The sequence below is a fragment of the Lissotriton helveticus genome, chromosome 1_1 (assembly GCF_964261635.1).
Source record: "Lissotriton helveticus chromosome 1_1, aLisHel1.1, whole genome shotgun sequence".
NCBI lineage: Eukaryota > Metazoa > Chordata > Amphibia > Caudata > Salamandridae > Lissotriton > Lissotriton helveticus.
Window position 1 is genome coordinate 1289880410 of NC_136057.1, and position 19700 is coordinate 1289900109.

Below are 19700 nucleotides of genomic sequence, written 5' to 3' on the forward strand. Positions count from 1 at the left end.
ATACTCCTTATTCTGGGGGGGGAGCAAAGTTGTCATGTTTATGTGGTTGTCAGAAACTAATCCCTTCTTGTCTAATCAGGAAAGTTAACTCCTTCCTGTTCATTCGAGAAAGTTTCTAGTGACCTCTGAGCTAGCTGGCATACCTAATTAAGTCTAACATATTCAGTAGAGATCTAGATGACCTCAGTCCTACGTCTAAACTGCCGTTTATGTTATTCCAATGCGCAGAGCCTATTGGGAATATAGGAACTACACTACAGTTTTCCCTCCTTAGCCAATGGATGGCAGCAGTTTAAGGATTAAAGTCTGATCACGAAGTTAAGTTGATGGCAATCCAGTTGTAAGAGCTTGGATCCTACCAATTATCACTTTAGCGTTCTCTTCCTTTTTATGGTTCTTTTCTTTGGGCTCTCTTGGTAATTTGGGTACTAACTTACCATTGTGAAATTAAGGATAGCTCGCCATATTATTGATGATTAGTCTGCACATATACGGACCAGGTCTATTATTCAGGCAGGACCCTTTGAATTGTCTTTGAATTGTGTTTGGTCCGCCTGTTTTTTATGTGCTACTTAAGGACTGGTGTCGCCTAAATGTTAGTAGGACTATGACAACTGAATTGTTGTTCACATTTGTTTTTGACATGTTGTGTCTTTTTATATGTACGTAAATAGATGTTAATTTTTTATTCTCTACATGTCACAATGTTATTTATGTTGTTTAGATTCTCACAAGTTTACCACACTAAAAATTGTATGTGTCTCTCTCTCTCTCTCTATGACATGATGTAGTGTTGTTTTAAAATATGGTGAATAACGTTTCTAACTAATGTGAAATAAATCATCTGTACTTGGAATTGACTGTCTAAGTGCAGACTAATGATCATGCAACAATCTATATGGTCACTTGTTTGTTACTTATATTAGGGTGGTCTAGGCCAGGTAGTTACAGGACCCAAGCCTTTGTTTGGTTCAACTTTTAGAAAGTGGGCATTTTCTTGCCTTAGCCATTTAGTGCCTGCAGCCTGTCTCTGATCACATGTCTGGGTGTAGTTGACAATCAACCTTTGTTTATTCCACCTAGACAGGTCACACACAATGGGAATTTAGGTGTGACTTGAAGTGCCAATCTGACAAAATGGTATGGAAGAACTGGGTACACTCTCACTTACACCTGAATAAGCAGTGTCCTGTCCACCCACAAACTGCTGCATACCCCCCTGTAGTGAGAATGGAGACAGGGCAGTAAGGGAGGCTATCGCTGCACTTCAAAGGCTTGTATTTGAAGTCTCCCCCACTTCAAAGGCCCTACTCGGTATAAGAACTGGATCTCAGACACCACCACTTCAGTACCCTTCTGGTCCGGTGGATACTCTGCCAGGAAGGACTGCCACTGGACTTCTGCTTTACTGTGCTGACCTACTGCCCTCTTCCCTTGGTGATAAGGTCTAGGCCTGTATCTCTTGAACCCAGAACCCAGAGTGACTCCAAAGGCTGGTTGGCTGGTCTCCTGATCTGAAGCTTCAGGGGCATAAAATGCTTCCAACAACCTTGCATCTGCACTGAAGTCTGCCATGTGTGATTCAACCCTGCAAAGTTGTTCCACCCCAGTCTTGGACCCTCAGCAGTGGGCCTAAAGTGCTCACCAGCCGAGCTATTCAAATCAACATAACAGATGCATCTTCTCTGCTGAGCTCTGCATAGTCTAGCCTAATCAACACATCTCCTCCGCTGAGAGGCACATCCTCAAGAAAAACTGATGGATTTCTGCTGTTACATGGATTTGCCCTGGCGCAGATAGTCCACATCGCCCTTTCATCTTCGAAACCAATGCTAACAGCGCAGAGCATCTCGAACCTAGGTCCTTGCATCCCATGTCGACAACTCAATGATGATGCTGGCCTCCGCATCAAAGCCTCGCTGCTCATTTGAACCGAAGCATCGCCTCAGCTGCATGCTGGATCACCGACGACCGGACTTCGCGGGATTATCGATGACAACACAACAGGACCTCAAACTGCAGCCCCACATCTGGGAATTGCAGCAACACTTTGACTGCATAACGCTTCCTCACCGCGGATCCATGCAATATTAATGTTAATGTTATTGTTAATAATCATTTGTAAAGCGCACTTACACCGGGTGGCTTCATGGCGCTGACAGGCTTAATATGCTACCAGAATAATCTATTTGTACGCTTGCAGAAACAGCCAGGTCTTGAGGAGCTTTCTAAATTGCAGGATGTCAGTGCTGGATCGGATTTCCAAGGGGAAGGAGATAGAGAGTTTAGGAGCAAGAACAGCAAAGCTGCAGCCACCTTGACGAACCCTTTTGACGGTTGGAATAGTGAGCAATGAGAGATGGGCAGAACGGAGATTTCATGTCGGAGTATGTCTGAGTATCTGGCTGTTGATAAATGCAGGGCTTTTGCCATGCAAGGCATTAAATAGAAGGCAGCCTGTTTTAAATGCACAGCACTGAAAGATAGGAAGCCAATGTGGTTTTCTTAGCACGGGCGTGACTGGTTGCCATCTTGGCTGTCGAGAGATCAACCGTGCTACCTGATTTTGAACCAGCTGAAGTCGTTTAAACAGATAGAGTGGCATTCCCAGGTATGCCGAATTGGCATAGTCCAAATGTGACAGAACGGTGGCAATTATAAACTGGATCAGAGCATCATGGGTAAAAAAGTGATGTACCTTCCTAATCTTACGCAGCTGGAAGAAACACTTAGAGATCACTGTGCCAACCTGAGACTTCAGTGTGAGTTCTTTGTTAAGAGAGACTCCCAGTGTTTTGGCTGAGATAGAAGGGAAGGCGAAGGACCCAGCTCTGGTGGCCAGTAGTGAGGGCTCTAGAACTTATGGCTATCCCTGGTCAGAACGAGCTCTGTCTTTCCCGGGTTTAATTTAAGGTGATTATGGTCCATCCACTGTTGCATATATAACATTGTATCCTGAAAATCCTCAACAGAGCTGTGAGAACCATCTATCTTAAAGACCAACTGTAAGTCGTCCGCATAATTGAAGACTGTCAAGTCAAGTCAAGTAAAATGATCTTAATTTGGATACGAATATCCATAAAAGCACAGTTCATCACCACTAGCAGAAAAGTACAGTACAAATTTAAGAACACATATATCCACATTAAAATCCAATACAGATAAAATATTGCAGCAGGACAATTTCCATATAAAAATAGAAAATGGTTGGACGGGCATACAAAAACCTAGCAGCAATAACAGTGTAGTGCAAATATAAGCCTAGGCTAAAGTGCAAAATCAGCAGCATATTGTAAATAAAGAGCTATAAGTATTCAGCAGCATTAGGAGCATGGTGCAAATATAATTAATTATGACCACCCATTCCTGGTTATGCCAATAGTTACAATGACATGATCAGTTAAAGTGCTTTGTTTATGGGCAGTATTAACATCGGCATAAGATCGCTTTAATGTGGAAAGAGAGGCGATGGTAGATATATCCCACTGAGCAATGTTGAAGACTGTCACCTTCCTATCATTTAAGGATTGAATTAGAGGGGAAATGTAGATATTAAATAAGTGAGGGGAAAGTGCCAAGCCCTGTGGAACTCCACATGTGGTTTTAAGTGGGGGAGCCAAGAAAAGCCCTTGGCGAACCGGATGAGACCTATCATCCCGAAATGAGGTAAGCCAGCAGGCAGCAATGCCTTGGATGCCAGCAAGTTTGATACCGTCGACCAATATTGCATTTCCGACTGTGTCAAAGGCGGCAGATAGATCTTGTAGTACCAGTGCTTGAGGGGAACCGTTATCAGCATGGTCCCGTAGAGTATCCAGGACTGCCAATATAACAGTTTCGGTAGAGTGGGCTGGCCGAAACCCTGCCTGATGTGGATCAAGGTATTTAGATTCCTCCAGAAAATAAGAGAGACTATTGGCTACATGGGCCACCAAAAGCTTTGCAAAAAAGGGAGCAGGGAAATCGGGCGGTAATTAGATAGGAGTATGGGATCAGCTCCTAATTTCTTTAGCAGAGGACCACTATGGCTTTCTTAAAGGCCATAGGGACTTGGCCTGATGAAGGAGAATCATTCAAGAGAGTGAGTGTAGGGCCTGGGAGAGCTGAGAGACAGTCTTTGAGTATGTAGGGCGGGCAGCAGTCAGAGGGGGCACCTGATTTAACCTTCGCTAAAAGTTTTTGGGAGGTTTCAGTATTAATACTAGGAAAGTGACTTAACGTATTGTTATTTTTGACCAAAGCAGAGAGACTGGGAGTGAGTGGATGTTTGGGGATGTTGGCCTTAATAGCAGTGATTTTATCGATGAAATAGTCATTGAGGGAGTTACACAGTGCCTGTGATGGTAGAGCCTTCAGTAGAATTCTCTCTGGATTAGAGAGTTCATTAACTATATTAAATATTTGCAATAGATTTAAGATACTTTATGCAGAGGGCCTAAGTGGGTCCCTGTAGCCATCCTACATGTCAATGTGGTCGGCCTGAACTTGTGACTTTGTCCCTATCTGACTCGACTAGATACCCTTACTGACGTGTTGTGCTTTTTGATGTTATTTTACCATAAAATCTTGAAATGCAAGCTCTCTTGTTTCCCTGGTTGGATGTTTGTTGTTTTGGTCTTGTTTTATTTATTGAAATCTGCTCTATGTATCGGAACCTGCTGTGAGATGTGTTTGTTTGATGTTTTCACTTTTCTACTGTTTGAAGTGTGCACACATACTTTACACATTGTTTCCCAACTAAGCCTGACTGCTCTGTGCCAAGCTACCAGATGGTGAGCACCGGTTAATTTGGAGTTTGATTGTGCCTAACCTTGACAAGGATTGTGATTGCTACTTGACCAGGGCTCCCACCCAAGTCAAACAACAACCCAATGAAAAAAAAGTAGACATATTTCCTTACTCTGCATGTGTCTTTCTTTGTTTAAGTTTCTTTCTATAGTAATACAACGCCCCTTGTTGTTAATACTATGACCCAGCCATCAGAGGCATATAAGGGCAATTCAGTAAGCCCAGGTGAAATTTAAATTACGTCAGCGTAATTTCAGGAATTTTGTGTTGTGCTTGTTATTGGAAAATTTATGCTAGGTTGCATAATTATGATGTCTGCATCAGCATTATAGCACCGAAACAATGTGAACTCCCAGAACGCCAGCTGCTGTTGCTTGAAGCAATTGTGTTTCTTGTGCAAATATTTGTTTGTAGCTTGAAATGCATCTTCACATAACAAATTGACACCAAATGCATTTCATACTGAAATATAACGCTAAATGACGTATGTGCATTTTGCATAAATTTGCATAATTTCCCCAAAATATTGCATAATTACATGAAAACAAAGTACATTAATTTTTTTCACACCCAACAATTCCACCCTGTTCAGTCTGTTGGTCAGGCCTGTCACCAGAATGCAAGTACTACTATCTATATCTATTTGTAACTCATTTTCACTCTTCATGTTTTTTGCCATCTTCTAGGGACACATATCCCCCACATTCAAGGTCACAGGTTCAGCACCTGAAATCTAGAGGTCCATTCACAAGTGAAACATCTGTGGCAGTGCAGGTAAGACATAATTATATATCTTTTGTATGGGCATATGTTAACCAACAACTAACATTGTATACTATTCCAAGGTATCACATATCAAAGCTAAAGTGTCACATTGTGTTGTTCACAGCTATTGTTCAATCGCTCTGGTTTATGATTAGACACAATCTGTAGTATCACACTTACTAATAATATTGACAGTTATGTCATACCATCTGCAAGCACACAATAACATGCAATCCAGTTAGAAAACCCTGTCTCTCACAAGCTGCCATGCCTGTGGTTGCTACATTTTAAATGGAGGAGGTGGCTGTTGATTCACCTCGAAGAACATCTTTAAAAAAAAAATCCAAGTCAACAAGCAGTCTCACTTCTAGGGATCTCGTACAGATTGCCATTCTACAATCAATGACTGAAAAACCCAAGACAGTATTCCCAGCTACACATAGGTTTCCTCAAAGCAGCCTTAAGACTGCAGGTACCTTAGTGGACTCACCTTGTCCACATTTATTCATCATCGAAGCAAGTGGAACTCCAGCCCTCTCTCAATCTGATCAATTTGTTCATTGTCAATTCTCTGTACAGGGCAATAGTCACAAAAAGTAATAGAACATGTACAACACCACCTACCAGAAACACCTCCCAAGGCTGACTGGGAGACAGGCCTGTGTCTTGGAAAGCATTTTTTTTTATTTATTTATTTCTTTCGATTTATATAGCGCTATATAACCCCGGGGTCTCTTTGCACTAGAAAGAGCCCTGTGTGGCATGGGAGGAGGATGCAAAGCATCATGTCTTGTCATGCAGTTAAGGCAGGCCGTATCACAAAGTCCCTGAGCCAAGCTATAAGGCCAAGTAATGTGCTTCAGTCAACAACGAAAGAATAAGACCCATGCCAACTCTACCAGCAACCCACCTACACCCCCTTCATAGCCACTTATTCCCATGCCACCACTAAACCATAAACATAATGAGGTCCCAGTATTTCATAGCTGGACACACAGATAAACCCACCCCCATTACCCCCACAGGTGTTGAAAGCAACCACCACCCCACGAACAATTCAATCTCCACTCATTGACCCATTCTCATTCAATACTGCCAACAGTTTCTAATATCAATTGCTCCACTATAATTGCATATACAAACATTGGTACTGTTGAATGTAATCAATAAATTTCACTTGTACTTACCTTTTACTTGTGTGTCACCTCATGTGTGCCTGACCATGCAGATGGATGTACGACAATGACATTTGTTGCAGACTATGTCGGTTAACAAAAGCCCTTGCAGCAACTCACACACACAGAAAACAGTCAAAAGACATCTACGCTAGTGTTAAGTCTTTTTAAATGTTCTATTTTAATAAATTGGGAAAAATTATTTGGGTTTGTGGGATGTCTCCTATGGGAGAGTAGAAAAAACTAAAACAGTGCCTGATTCTAGGGTCAAAGAGGTCAAATTGGAAGTGGCAAACAAAGGAAATAAACAAGTTGAAGGCCAGTCTATATGCAAACTCGAGTAAAGATAATACAAAAAAAGAAAAAGAATTAAAATTGCCCATAAAATAGTCAAGTCAAATTACAAAATGTAAGAATTATTGTTAAGAATAAAAGTAAAAGTTCAACAGAAATTTAAAGTCTATCATCCAACATAGATGGAGCGCATGAGATGGGGCGCTGGGTAGAAACATGTTTCCATGACACCATTCACATCTGACATGAATACAACCTGGAGGACCTCCTTGGTCGCAGGCATTTTGGACTCCGGGTGCGACTGTAAACCAACTGAGGAATCCCCTCACGCTATGGTAGATTTCCATACACAGAAGGAAGCTATAATGGAAGACATCCACTGGTAGGAAAGGGGTGGGAAAAAGAAAATCTAGAATGGCTGAAGTCTATGAGAACATGAGTCAGAAGAGTTTTCAGTGCTGGACAATCTGCACCTCTCAGTGTTCCTTCACCTATAGCGCTACCTCTTGAAAGCCTCAAGATAACGCTTGCTGACAAGTATTATCTATCTCCTGGAAAGCAGCTATGGTCACATATATAAAAGCCGGGGTACAAGAGTATGTGAGGGCTAAATGATGTCACTGGCACATCTTACCCATGGCTACAGACATGAGTCTGGGCACTTGAAGAAAGAGGGGCAATAAGGGGTGCATCAGGAGACCTAATTGATGTGGAGCAGGAGTAGAGGGAGAATCTTCAGACAAAAGTGATGAATGATGGAGGAGCCTGGTTTTGGGATAAAACAGTTCTGTGTCTGATACCTCTTGGCTTGTGGAGTAGAGCAATACCACCTCCCCAGTGGTGTCCAAAGCCTCAGCCTTGTGTCTCTTTGATTGTGAGTGAGGGATTGTCTGGCTTGGTGTACTTTCCTTGCACATAGATGCCCCATACTCCTCTGTCATGGTGGTCTTCTCGTCCTATACCCACCCAATGGTCAAGTTTCTTCTTGTCTTTCCACTGTTCCCCACACTAGCCTTGGCTACCCATGGAAAAGAAAATACTCATGAGTGCAAGCTTCATGTGCATAAAAATAAATATTTGAATATTACAACGGTAAATGGGACAATGAATTACAATGTTAAATAAACCACTCCCAATTGCTGTGTACGGTTATAATGGATATATGCCACTTTTAACAGTGGCAAACTCTGACTAAGTAAGGTTCAACTAAAGCACATAATAATTTTGAATTCAACTTTATAGTTTCTCTGTCACATAGAAACATAAAAGTCACCTTAACAAATGGATTGCCATGACTTAGTGAGACAATGCCACCCTTACATTCTCTTTTGTTGGTAAACTGTAACACACACATGACCTGAAGCTCAAGAGTTAATGATTAATGGTATAGGATACATGAGGATTATCTGGACATGTGATTTTGTCTGTCCTCATTATGCAGCAAGTTGGAGTTTCCTAGTGGAGGGTTCCCATAAGCTGTTAACCCCTACTTATATGCTTCATCCTCAGTAAGATCTTTCCAGCATCATGTTTCTTGATCTTTATGGCCCTGGTGAATCCCAAGAGTGAAATGCAGGTCAAGTCAAGTCAAGTCAAATAACACTTTATTCGATGAATTAAAATCATAAAAGCGATGACAATAGTACATTTATGTTTAAAAGAACAATAAAACCAATTTCATCATCAATGAGCATCAAATTCATAAAAGTTAAAATACAAAAGATAAAAAAATTCAGTAGCAGGAGAGTTCTAATCACCCCACAGTCTCTAATGCCGCTAGTCTATTAGCGTTTTTTCGGACAGCAGCCACCAGGAAACATGCAACCCCGTAGATCACCTGTATACTGCCTAGGAGTTGTTGGTGCATTAATGCGGGCCTTACGTGTATAAACCCTGCTTCTATAAGAAGTGGTGCCAGAAACTGTTTCCTAATATCGGCATAGTGGTCACAGAACATAATAAAATGCATCAAAGTTTGGCTAGAAAAATTATCACAACTGCATGGAATTGATGACTCAGGTCTGCCCCAAACTGGAAAATTACCCAGGGAGAAATGGGCAATATTAAGCCTAAATCGGATTAAAAGGTGACGGTGGAAAGGAATTAACACAATCCTAAGGTATGGTTCAAGAAGTGGTGATGTCTTCAGAACAAAGTTAGCTCTAACAGTAGGTTTTAGCAATTCCACCTTCTCCCGTTCTTGCTCCGCCCAACTTAAAAAATTGGGCTTAATCCACTCTAAGTCACACTTTTGTAGCAAATTAGGCAATGAGTACAGTTCCGGTCGACCCAGTTTGCAGAATGTGTTTCTGACATAAACTAGCCAGGGTATTTTATCAAAGTTGTCTAGCGCCATACAGTCTTTTAAGATGGAATGATTCAATGTGATCTCACTATTGAGCCAGATTTTAATCCAACAAATCAGAGGGGCCAACTGTATAAGATCCTCAGGCCTAGCTCTGAGTGCAGGGAAAATACAGGAGTTGATTGAGGAACTACTAGTAGTGACCTTAAAAACTTGTTTTCAATAATTTGTATTTTGCTTGACGAAACATAGCCCCAGAGTGAGGCACCATACAGTGCAATAGACAAACATTTAGATTTGTATACTGTTAAAAGGGTTTCTATGGGCCTCAAGCCCAAACGCTTCACAAAACCCAGGAGGCCAGAAGATGCTCTTGCAACAGCTAAGCTCTTAGCATTTAGTTGAGGGGCCCAGGTACCCTTTTCGTCAAAAATGACGCCTGAATATGGAAAATCTGGGACCATAGATATCACCGACCCATTGCAGGTAAAGCATTTTATTTTTTGGGCCTTCAGACATTTGCCTGCCACCATAACGTGAGACTTTTTGCTGTTTACCTGTAGGTCCAGGGACCCCATAAAACTACCAAAGGCGTCCAAGAGTCTCAGCAGTCCCGGTCCCGTGCGGGCTAGTAAAACCGCATCATCCGCATAAAGAAGGACCGGGACTGCAGAGTCTCCCACACGCGGGACATCCAAGGTAGCCCCCTCTAGGTGTTCGGCCAAGGAATTAACATATAGAGTACACAATAGGGGTGCCAGGATGCACCCCTGCCTGACACCACGCTTGGAATTAAAATAGCTGGTGCAACGCCCCTCTTTGTTAACTCTAATTGTTGCTTGGAGACCTTGATGAAGGGTCGCTAGAAAGTTAACCAGGGAGGGATCGAAGCCTAAGTTAGATAAGATCGACCACAATTTTGCCCGGTTTATCAAGTCGAAGGCCGATGAAAGGTCCATAAAACCCATGTAAAGCCTACCGTCCTTCGCCTGGGTGTATTTACTTATAAGCATCTGGAGGTTAAGGCACTGGTCTAAAGTTCCTCTTTTTGCCCTAAACCTATACTGTAGGTTGGAGAGGACTCCCCTTTCCTCTAGGTAATCTTCCATTTTATGCAGGATGACTCTGCCCAAGATTTTAACGGCAGAGTCAATCAAGGAGAAGTGCCTATAACAGGAGGGGTCACTCCGCAAACCTTTTTTAAACACGAGAATTATAGTCGATGTTGCCCAGGATGATGGAAATCCACTGCTACTCAACGAATTAAAAACATTTGTAAGAAATTTTGCCCAGAGTTTTGGGAGGGTCCTATAAAGATCTGCTGGGACTCCGTCTGGCGCTGGAGCCTTGTTTTTTGATGTCTCTTCTATCGCCTTTTGAACCTCAGCCAACTCGAAGTGTAGCGGGTGGTCTAAGCTCAATGGGTTATGATCCGTGACTATTACGGGTGAACACTCCTCAATATCATAAATCTTACTGAAGTGTGAAACCCATAGATCGTCAGGGATCACACAGTCCAAGACCGTGTTATCATCCCCACTAAAAAATGGGTGATTTATTGTGGCCCAGAATTCACTGCTGTCCTTCCGGATATCTATAGAGATAAGATTGTTCCAGGCCTCGTTTTTAATGGCCTTTTTCCTACTGGATATAGCCAACTTATATGCCTTTCTCATCACTGAAATGAGCTCACTATTCCGAGGTTTTAATTTTAAGGCCTGCAAGAGATCCTTGTGTGCTTTAGAGCATTTGGCGTCAAACCACCTAGGGTGATTGAGCCCTTTCTGCCTGGAATTAGTTTTTAAATCCTTGTTAATTCTGGTGCAAATGGCAACATAGGCATCAATGATGTCATTGCGGGTAGATGTATTATCTAGACAAACTGCAAAATCCAACTCGGCATTAACAAGGAGATCAGACATAAAAGTATCTGGAACGACCTTGGTCCAATTTAGTCTCCTGGCCTGGGCCTTGGGGGTCAGAGTGTTGGTAGTTACAGTGTTTAAATCTCGTCTGATTGTTACATCCCCAACGTCCAAAGCCAGAACAAGGGGATTATGATCACTGAAAATAGAAACTACTACTTCGTATGAAATGGCCTTTGTTATCAGTCCTACCGATGCGAAGATAAAATCTATTACAGTGTCTGAGTCTCTTCCTAGGTCGGGCCCTATCCTCCCCCCTAAAACCATCTACCTCAAACAAGTTCATGCTGGCTAATAGTCCCTCAAGAGCTTCCCCCTGTGGACTATGTTCGAAGTGTGTGGAGATAGATCCAACGGGTCCCATTACCTGTTCTGCCAGACAATCCCAGCTGCACAGATGAATGTTAAAATCGCCCATCAAAATGGTTTCGAATACAGTGTTATGTGAGGATTTATATTCCTCTAAAAAACCTTCCAAAAAGTTAAGATGTAGGTTACACTGGTCCTTCTCCATGGCATTGTAAAAATTAATCAAAAGGGTAGTTAAATGATTTGGGCCTATCCATTCCAGAATTAATATATTGGCTGAGGGCAGCTCAAGCTGTTTGAAGGAGCCACCTAACTCGAGTGAAATATGCATAAGCAGTCCTCCTTTGGGTCTACCCCCTAGCCCTGGAACTGCCTTAACAGCAAAACTGGAGTACCCATCAAAACAAAAGCTGTTTTCTGTGTCCCAGGTCTCCTGAAAAGCGATAATGTCATGTTGTATGACAACATTTCTTTATCTCTCATCAGCACATTTATTTTTTAATCCTGCTATATTCCAGCTAAGGAATTTATGCATAGAGGGATGGGCTGTCGCCTTACTACCACCTAGATACACTTGTTCAGTTTTGTTTAGTCAATCGTTAACATCCATGTGAGAGAGAGGTGCAAACCATTTGATAAAATTAAATCTGTGGACCTAAGATTAGAAGAGGTACCCAACATAGATTGGGGAAGTTGGCTCCCTCCCTCCTTCCTCAATGAGGTCTGTTGAGCTTGGTAGGAGTTATTTTTGGTGATGGCCATTTCGGGGTGGGAGCCTCTAAGTTTATGAGCAACTAACCTAGGAACTTGGGGTGTGTTTATGTTGGTAACAGCTGTTATAAAATGGGGACGTTTGATTGTTTGGGCATCTAGCCTAAGAGGGCCTCTATATGACTGGAATACCGGGGGGTAATAATAACCCAGGGGGAGAGGTCTAATACCAGGACCCACAGTTTCTGATCCGTCCCAAAACGATCTGTCCGCCACCTTTGGGCAGTTAAAATTTATTACCACACAATCACCGGGTGTACATTTGGTTCTCCTCCCTACCCACGCGACCCGTCTGGCAGAAATAACGTGTGAGGTAATGTTAGCTCCTCCAATGCTAAGTTGGGAACACCATATTTTAGCTTTCCTCAGTAGATCAAAATCGGTTTCCACTGACCCTGTATTTATTTGAGGCACCCCAGTTAGAACTGCTACCAGGGGTGCCTCATCGGGTGGGAGATTTAAAGTAGGACCCCGGTTAGAGGTAGGCTTTGTATGGCCTAAGACAGGTTTAAAACCTGCTAACCCAGCTCCTTGCTTTGAAGAGGATTCTACAGAGCTGGTCAGCTGCCCACTATGACTATCCTCCTCCCTGGTCCCCAACTTCTCTACTCTTAGGGTTGCGCTGTTGGTAGTTACACAGTGTAAAGTTTCTGCTGTTGCAAATTGAATAGTCTGTGAATTGGGGCTCTCCCGTGCCTCCCGCGACTCTACTACTCTAGGATGTTGTACCTTATATTCCTTTATGAAGCGATCAATGTGGTTACATTTATTTAAAAGGCTGGTCACACAAGAGTTTAGGGTATCCACAATGTCTTTGGCAATGTTCACAAGGGCTGGCTCCAGCCGTGATTCAAATAAGTGTTCCACCAAATCTGCCAAGTGATCCGGGAGTCGTACTTCAGGAGGTGCGTTATCTGAAGGCAAGCTAGCGTTATTTTGCTTTTGTTTTTTTTAGGGTGCCTTAGTTTCCCCCTTAATCCTTCATTTCATTTCATAAATCTTTATTTCGGTAAAATTTTCACCATAAAAGACATTTATAACATCCATAAAATTAATAAAAGAATATGTGCTTTGTAAAATCATCCATTATCGATAAAACAGAATTTCTTGGTACAATATCTGTCCTTGGTACGTTAGGGTCAGTGGCCAGCCTGGAGGCATTTTCTTCTCAGAAACCAAATGGCACCCAAATATTTGGCCACTGCAAAAACAATGTAGTCCGACAGATTTGATTTGAGAACTCTGAAAGCAGCCAAGCACTCTACGAATCCCAGGTTTCTGCATAGGGGAACTATCCATTTCTTGCGAATCTTACTGTAGACTGGGCAAAAAAAGATTATATGGAGTTCAGACTCATCGGACATTCTGCAAGCTGGACACAAGCTGACTGATTGTTCACTCCACTTGCTTGTGAAAGCTCGAAGGGGGAGGGACCCATGCCTCCACTGCAAATATAATTTCCTAAGCAAGGGAGGATACAGTTTATCTAGAGCTGGTACAAAGCTGTAAGTATCCTTAATGCATAGAAAAGAGTCAGTCAATGAGCCAGATTTTTGATGGTTTAGGAGTTCCGTTAATTTACTATCGTGGTATGCCTTAGCTAATTTCTTTTTGGGAAAAAGTGGGCAAGTGGTTAAAGGATCAGACCACATCTTCGGGAGTCCCAGACCCTCCAACTCTGATTTGATGAATTTGAGCCACTTAATTTTCCCAGCATTGGGCATAGCGAGCACCTCCTGTAGTCCTTGTCTGCAGCTGGTCAATTCGGGAGTTGCCCACAACCTACGCCAGTAAGCCAGCGGACGAAAAGCCAGATCTTCGTCTAGTGGCCTCAACCCTAGGTCCAACCTAAAGAGACAAGAGGCGTACTGGGTGGGAGTCCTACAACTCTCCGAATGAATTTGTTCTCCTCTTTTATCAGGTCTTGTGTTCCTACATGACCCCAAAGTTCACACCCATACATGGCAGCCCCCCTTGCCTGTACCTTGTAGATCTGTATAGGGGGACCTATGGGCCGAATGGATGATTTGTTGTTGCCCAGGAGATTCATAATACCCCCCGAATATTGAGTCAATTTAAGGAGTGCTTTCTCCTGATGCGTACTCAAGGACAGTCTATCGTTTAACATGACTCCAAGGTACTCGAAAGTTTTCACCCTCTCAAGTCTGCTCTGTCCGATTTTCGGGCTAAAGCGGAATTGCTGCGGGGGGTTAAAGACCATGAATTTGGTCTTTAAGGTGTTAATTTCTAGACCGTGAACCCCGCAGAAGTCCGCAAAGCCGTCAAGAACGCGCTGAATGCCCGTTGCAGACTTTGAAAGCATCAGGGTGTCGTTGGCGAACATAATCGCCGGCACCCTGGTGCCAGCCAGCTTGGGGGCGTCAGAGTTGGCAACCCTGTTTAGGTGAGAGATAACCCCGTTGACATAGAGGCAGAACAGGGTCGGTGCGAGCACACAACCCTGTCTTACCCCCCTGTCAACGGGGAACCTATTTGACAGTGCTCCCACCTTGCCACACCTCACCTGCGCAAAGTTGGCACTGTGGAGACGAACAATCATCTCCAACAAACCCTCGGGGACACCCAGTTTGGCCAACACCTCCCGAAGCTTTTTGCGGGGGACCAGGTCGAAGGCCGCCCTCAGGTCCACGAATACAGTGTAGAGGCTGCCACCCTCCAGCTGCACCGTTTTCCAGAAAATGAGGACAAGCCGAAAGACCTGATCTATCGTTGAGACCTTCTCCCTAAAGCCCGCTTGGAAAGGACTCAGGATATCATATTCCGTCGTCCAATCCAACAGGCGGTCCAACAACAGCCTGGCAAACAGTTTTTGTGAAACGTCTATCAGGCTTATTGGCCTATAATTGACTGGGAGCAGAAGGGACCCTTTCTTAAAGATTGGGACTATCTCTGCCCCCAGCCAGGTTGGGGGGATTGGCATGCCATTCAAAATCGCGTTGAACAGCACCCAGAAGTACGGGGCCCAAATTTTGACTTCGTGTTTGTATAGGTCCCCTGGCAACCTGTCTAGACCTGGCGCCTTTTCATCAGCCAGGCCCATGATTGCCGTACTAACTTCTGCCAGAGTGAATCCGTCCATGGGAACTACACTGTCGTTAGGTTGGTGCATTATATCTTCTGATGGGGTCACCAGTTGGTCCTGATTGTATGATTTATACAGGGTTTTAAAGTGTTCCTCCCAGACAGAGGGTGTTATGTTTGCTTCTACTGCCGCTAGGGGTTCAGCTGAGCCATGCTTAACGATTTGCCAAAATTGTCGGGCATCTCGTAGTGTAAGGGCGGCTGACATTTCAGACCAGTTTCCCTCGTCCCATTCTATTTTAGCACTACGAAGGATGGACTTATAAGCTAACCGCTTTTCCCTGATCTTACTGGGAGTTTCTCGTGTTTTAAGGGACTCTAGCAGTACGGCCTTTGCTCTCCTGCAGGAAGCGTTGAACCATGTGGCTCTCTTCTTCTTAGGCTTCTTCGCCCTAGCTACAGCGTTCAGCACTTCTGTCAGGTTAATGCATAGCTCAGAGTGAATGTCCCCAAGCTCATTGAGCTCTGGAGAGGTGGCTAGCAAGGTGATAGGGACCTCAGCTTTGTCTAGGGCAGAAGGCTTGATGTCGTTAAATTGCTGGTGCCTAAGAATCTCAACCTTTTCTAGTGCAGGGACAACTAGCGCATACAGCCTTTGGATATTGGATGGGTTTTCCAGCAATTTTGGCCATTTAATTTTGCGTCTATTGCTGGTTAGAACTAGGCCGGCTTGGTCTACTAAATTTTCTTCTGCCAAAGCCGTGTGTGACCCCTGGATCGCAATTCTCAGTGAGTGTGCGTTATGGTCACTGTCAGACCTGGAAATTATTCCAAAGTCCTTCACTTTATCCCAATCCCTCACTGAGACCAGGATGTAGTCGATTCTTGACTCGTATCCTGGTCTGTTGAAGGTATGCTTTGGTGGGATGTCCCCTTTAGTTCGCCCATTACAGGCCCTCAGCGAGTGACAGAGCGTGAAAGATGTTATTTGGGTGGCAATGGGTGTCCAGGCCTTTATGGGGGGGCCCACCAAAGTGGGGATGTCCCAGAGTTCATCCTCTTCACTGGTTAAGCCTGTCAGATAATCCGGGAGGGGTTCATACTGAGTGTTAAAATCTCCGCCAACAATTAGTGAGGAGCAGAGAGTGATGGAATCAAGGAACAGCGCTAAGTCCTCGATTGTTCCCGAGGTGGCTGCTATCCCTCCTGCTCTTGAATATACATTAATCAGTATTACATTTACACCACATGGCCACTCCAAGGATACACACTGGAAATCTGCTGAGTTGGTTTCCAGTTTTGTAGCCCTGCAACCGAGATGGGATCCTACCCTGATCAGAAGACCCCCTGATGGTCGTCCCTTTCCACCCCATTTTGCCTGGCCCATGTTTCTTGGAATAAGCATATGTCATGCCCTTCAATTAAATCCCCCCACTCAGGAGAATCTAATTTGTCGGCCAGCCCGGCAACATTCCAGGAAAGTATGGATACTAGTCCGGGATCCTCCGGCGTATCAGTGGCAGTATGTGCCAGAGAGCACTTGCATAAGCCGGAGTGGCCTTGCTGGGTGAGGGGGGGTGCAACCGTTGGCGCCAACCTTATTTCCGGCATGACCTCAAGAGGGAGATTGTCCTTATTACTTGGCTCTACTTTAACCCTGTCTAAGTTATTCATGTTATCCTTAGTAGACTTAGTTGTTATAATGGCCGCAGGGAATTCAACATGTACCCTATCTTTGTGCCTGCATTGGAATTGTGATATGGGAAAGGCTGATCGGCCCTGGGGGTAGTTAAAAAGACTAGATGAGTCAGCTACTAGTGGAGTGATGCTGGACCTGTGTGAAAGTCAATCCACTTCCTCGAGGCACCCAAATCTATTGTGTGTCGGTGCCCCGGTCCACCCACCATGTGTGTGTGGCCAGTAATTTGATAACCTACCCCGGCCACCTTTTCTCTCCGGGATCCAGCTCCAGTTCCCTCCTATTTTCGGGTATGATAAAGGTGGGTAAAAATAAGTGAGGGGTCTGGATGCTATAGGTGAAGTTACACTAGTGTAATCCCAGGAGTAAATAGATTGCGCAGTGCTAGGATTTTCAAATGAGACAATTACGCAATCGCCAGTAATAGATTTGTGTGAGGTGCCTATCCAGGGGACCCGGCGCACCATGAGGATTTTACTCCTCAGATGGTTCGGTATTGGCCTGTTGACATTAAGCCAGTGGATTACTTTGTTCTTTAATGAGCCAAAGTCTTCCTGCTGGTAGTATGTCAGTTCTGGAACCCCTGTGAGCACAACTACATAGGGTCTTATATCCGGAGGGAGGTCAATGAAGCCCCTGTAGTGATTTTTGTTGGTGTTTTCTCTCTGAGTGGTGGAATGGTTGTTGTTATGACCTGTAACCCTCGGGATACCCGTATCTGTCAGGGGTAGCACAGGATGACCTACAGTGACTGGCGAAGGTGGTACAATGTCGACCACCGGCTGTTTTGTGGCCGCCGCTACCCTGTTAGCAGAAGTGTCTATGGTGGCCTTGTGCCGAGGTTTTGGGATGGGTTTAACCTTCGGGACAACAGGTGGAATAGCGGCAGATAATGTATTAACAGCAGGTAATGGTGTGGTGTTGGTGGTTCCCGGTAGACATGTTGATCTATTGTCATGCATACCGATGGTCGCTAGATTCAAGATGCTTTTTTCAGTCTCAAGCAACTGAGTTTCTATACGCGAAAGTCTTACTTCAAGGGGGGTTAAAAGTTTTTTTAGTGTTTCCCACACAATTGTTAAAAATTCCACATCCTTCCCTTTTATAGTACAAAGTGAACCTCCACCATTGTCACTTTCTATTACAGGATTGTCATTTTCATATTCGTGTTTACCCACCAGTTGTATGGAACTGGATTCTAATCTTAGGTCGGGAGGGCATGTGCTACTCACTTGAAGGAGTTCTGGGAGCACCTGGAGTGGTGCCTGGGTGGGTAGCTGAGCCTTAGCTACCTTGGCTTTTTTCCTTGAATATGCCGATATATTATTACGCTTTCTTTTGTTATTTTGCCCTTTTTGTGAGGTATGGGAACTCCCGCTACCCGGTTCCAAAGGTTTAGGAATTGGTACCGTTTCTAGTGGGGCCCCATCACCCTCTGTGTCCTGCCCAACTGCCCTTCCCGGTGGAAATCTTAGGGTGTCGGTGGATGCAGGTGAGAACCCCCCCTTGGATGTAGAGGGCGTGGCAGTAGGTGTCTGGTGGATGTCTGCCTGTGTCATAATCAGAATTGGAGCAAGGCCTGTTGGGCGGTCAGGTGTTTTAGCAAAAGCAAAATGCCCAAGGGAGGATTTTTTGTCCACGGCCAGCTCCTGGGATAGCCTCCTCGCTGCATCTAGTTCAGTGGATACTCTGTGCTGCATTTTAGTAATCTCAATGTCAATGGCTATATTGGTCCTAGTAATAAAATCATCTAGTGTCCCATTTTTCAGCTTGCCCTTAGCTGCCCTGCTTCTATACTCACGAGTTGTCATAATACTTAATCCACAAGAGGGTCGGCGGGCGGAGCAGCTAAGGTACCAGGTTAGGACCAAAGAGATTGGCCCAGTCCAGTCTCTCCCAGCCTCTAACGGCCTCAAACGGCCCGCTCTTTGCCCGGTCTTAGCCCCGGGCTTTGTCCCACGCGCGTCCCGCGCCGCGGGATAACCATGAGGGTTAAATGCTCTATGGCGTGGGGGCGTGTCCTCCGGGGGAACAGGCACCAGCTGAGGTCCGCGCTGGATTCTGGGCCTCGCAGTCCCCCGGTGATGCGCCTGAGTGATTAACAACACTCACTCACCCGCTGGGAGCAACAGGCACGCGCCGATTGCGGTTGTGCTCCCACCAGCAGGCAAGAGTAACGCGGCGTACAACCAGTCAGCAAGACCCTCCTGGGCAGCAAGGTTTCCTCTGGGCAGCAGCAAGTGAGGAGAGAGTGAGCGGCACCCGCAGAGCGGGTGTCGTGAAAGGTAAATGCCTGCGCAGATGACTGGGCGTGTCCTCCGGGGGAAGAGGCACCAGCTGAGGTCCGCGCTGGATTCTGGGCCTCGCAGTCCCCCGGTGATGCGACTGGGTGATTAACAACACTCACTCACCCGCTGGGAGCAACAGGCACGCCGCCGATTGCGGTTGTGCTCCCACCAGCAGGCAAGAGTAACGCGGCGTACAACCAGTCAGCAAGACCCTCCTGGGCAGCAAGGTTTCCTCTGGGCAGCAGCAAGTGAGGAGAGAGTGAGCGGCACCCGCGGAGCGGGTGTCGCAAAAGGTAAATGCCTGCGCAGATGACTGGGCGTGTCCTCCGGGGGAAGAGG

General features: G+C 44.9%; 1 protein-coding gene across 1 annotated transcript in view; it reads left to right on the forward strand.

Annotated features, from left to right (window-relative positions):
• Positions 1–5533: 5533 nt before the first annotated feature.
• LOC144822912 (hyaluronidase-5-like) overlaps positions 5534–19700 on the forward strand; it is a 329502-nt gene continuing 315335 nt past the window's right edge. The window contains exon 1 of the mRNA XM_078680942.1: positions 5534–5562. The gene's annotated coding sequence lies outside the window, so the exon portion shown is untranslated. The remainder of the gene's footprint in view (positions 5563–19700) is intronic.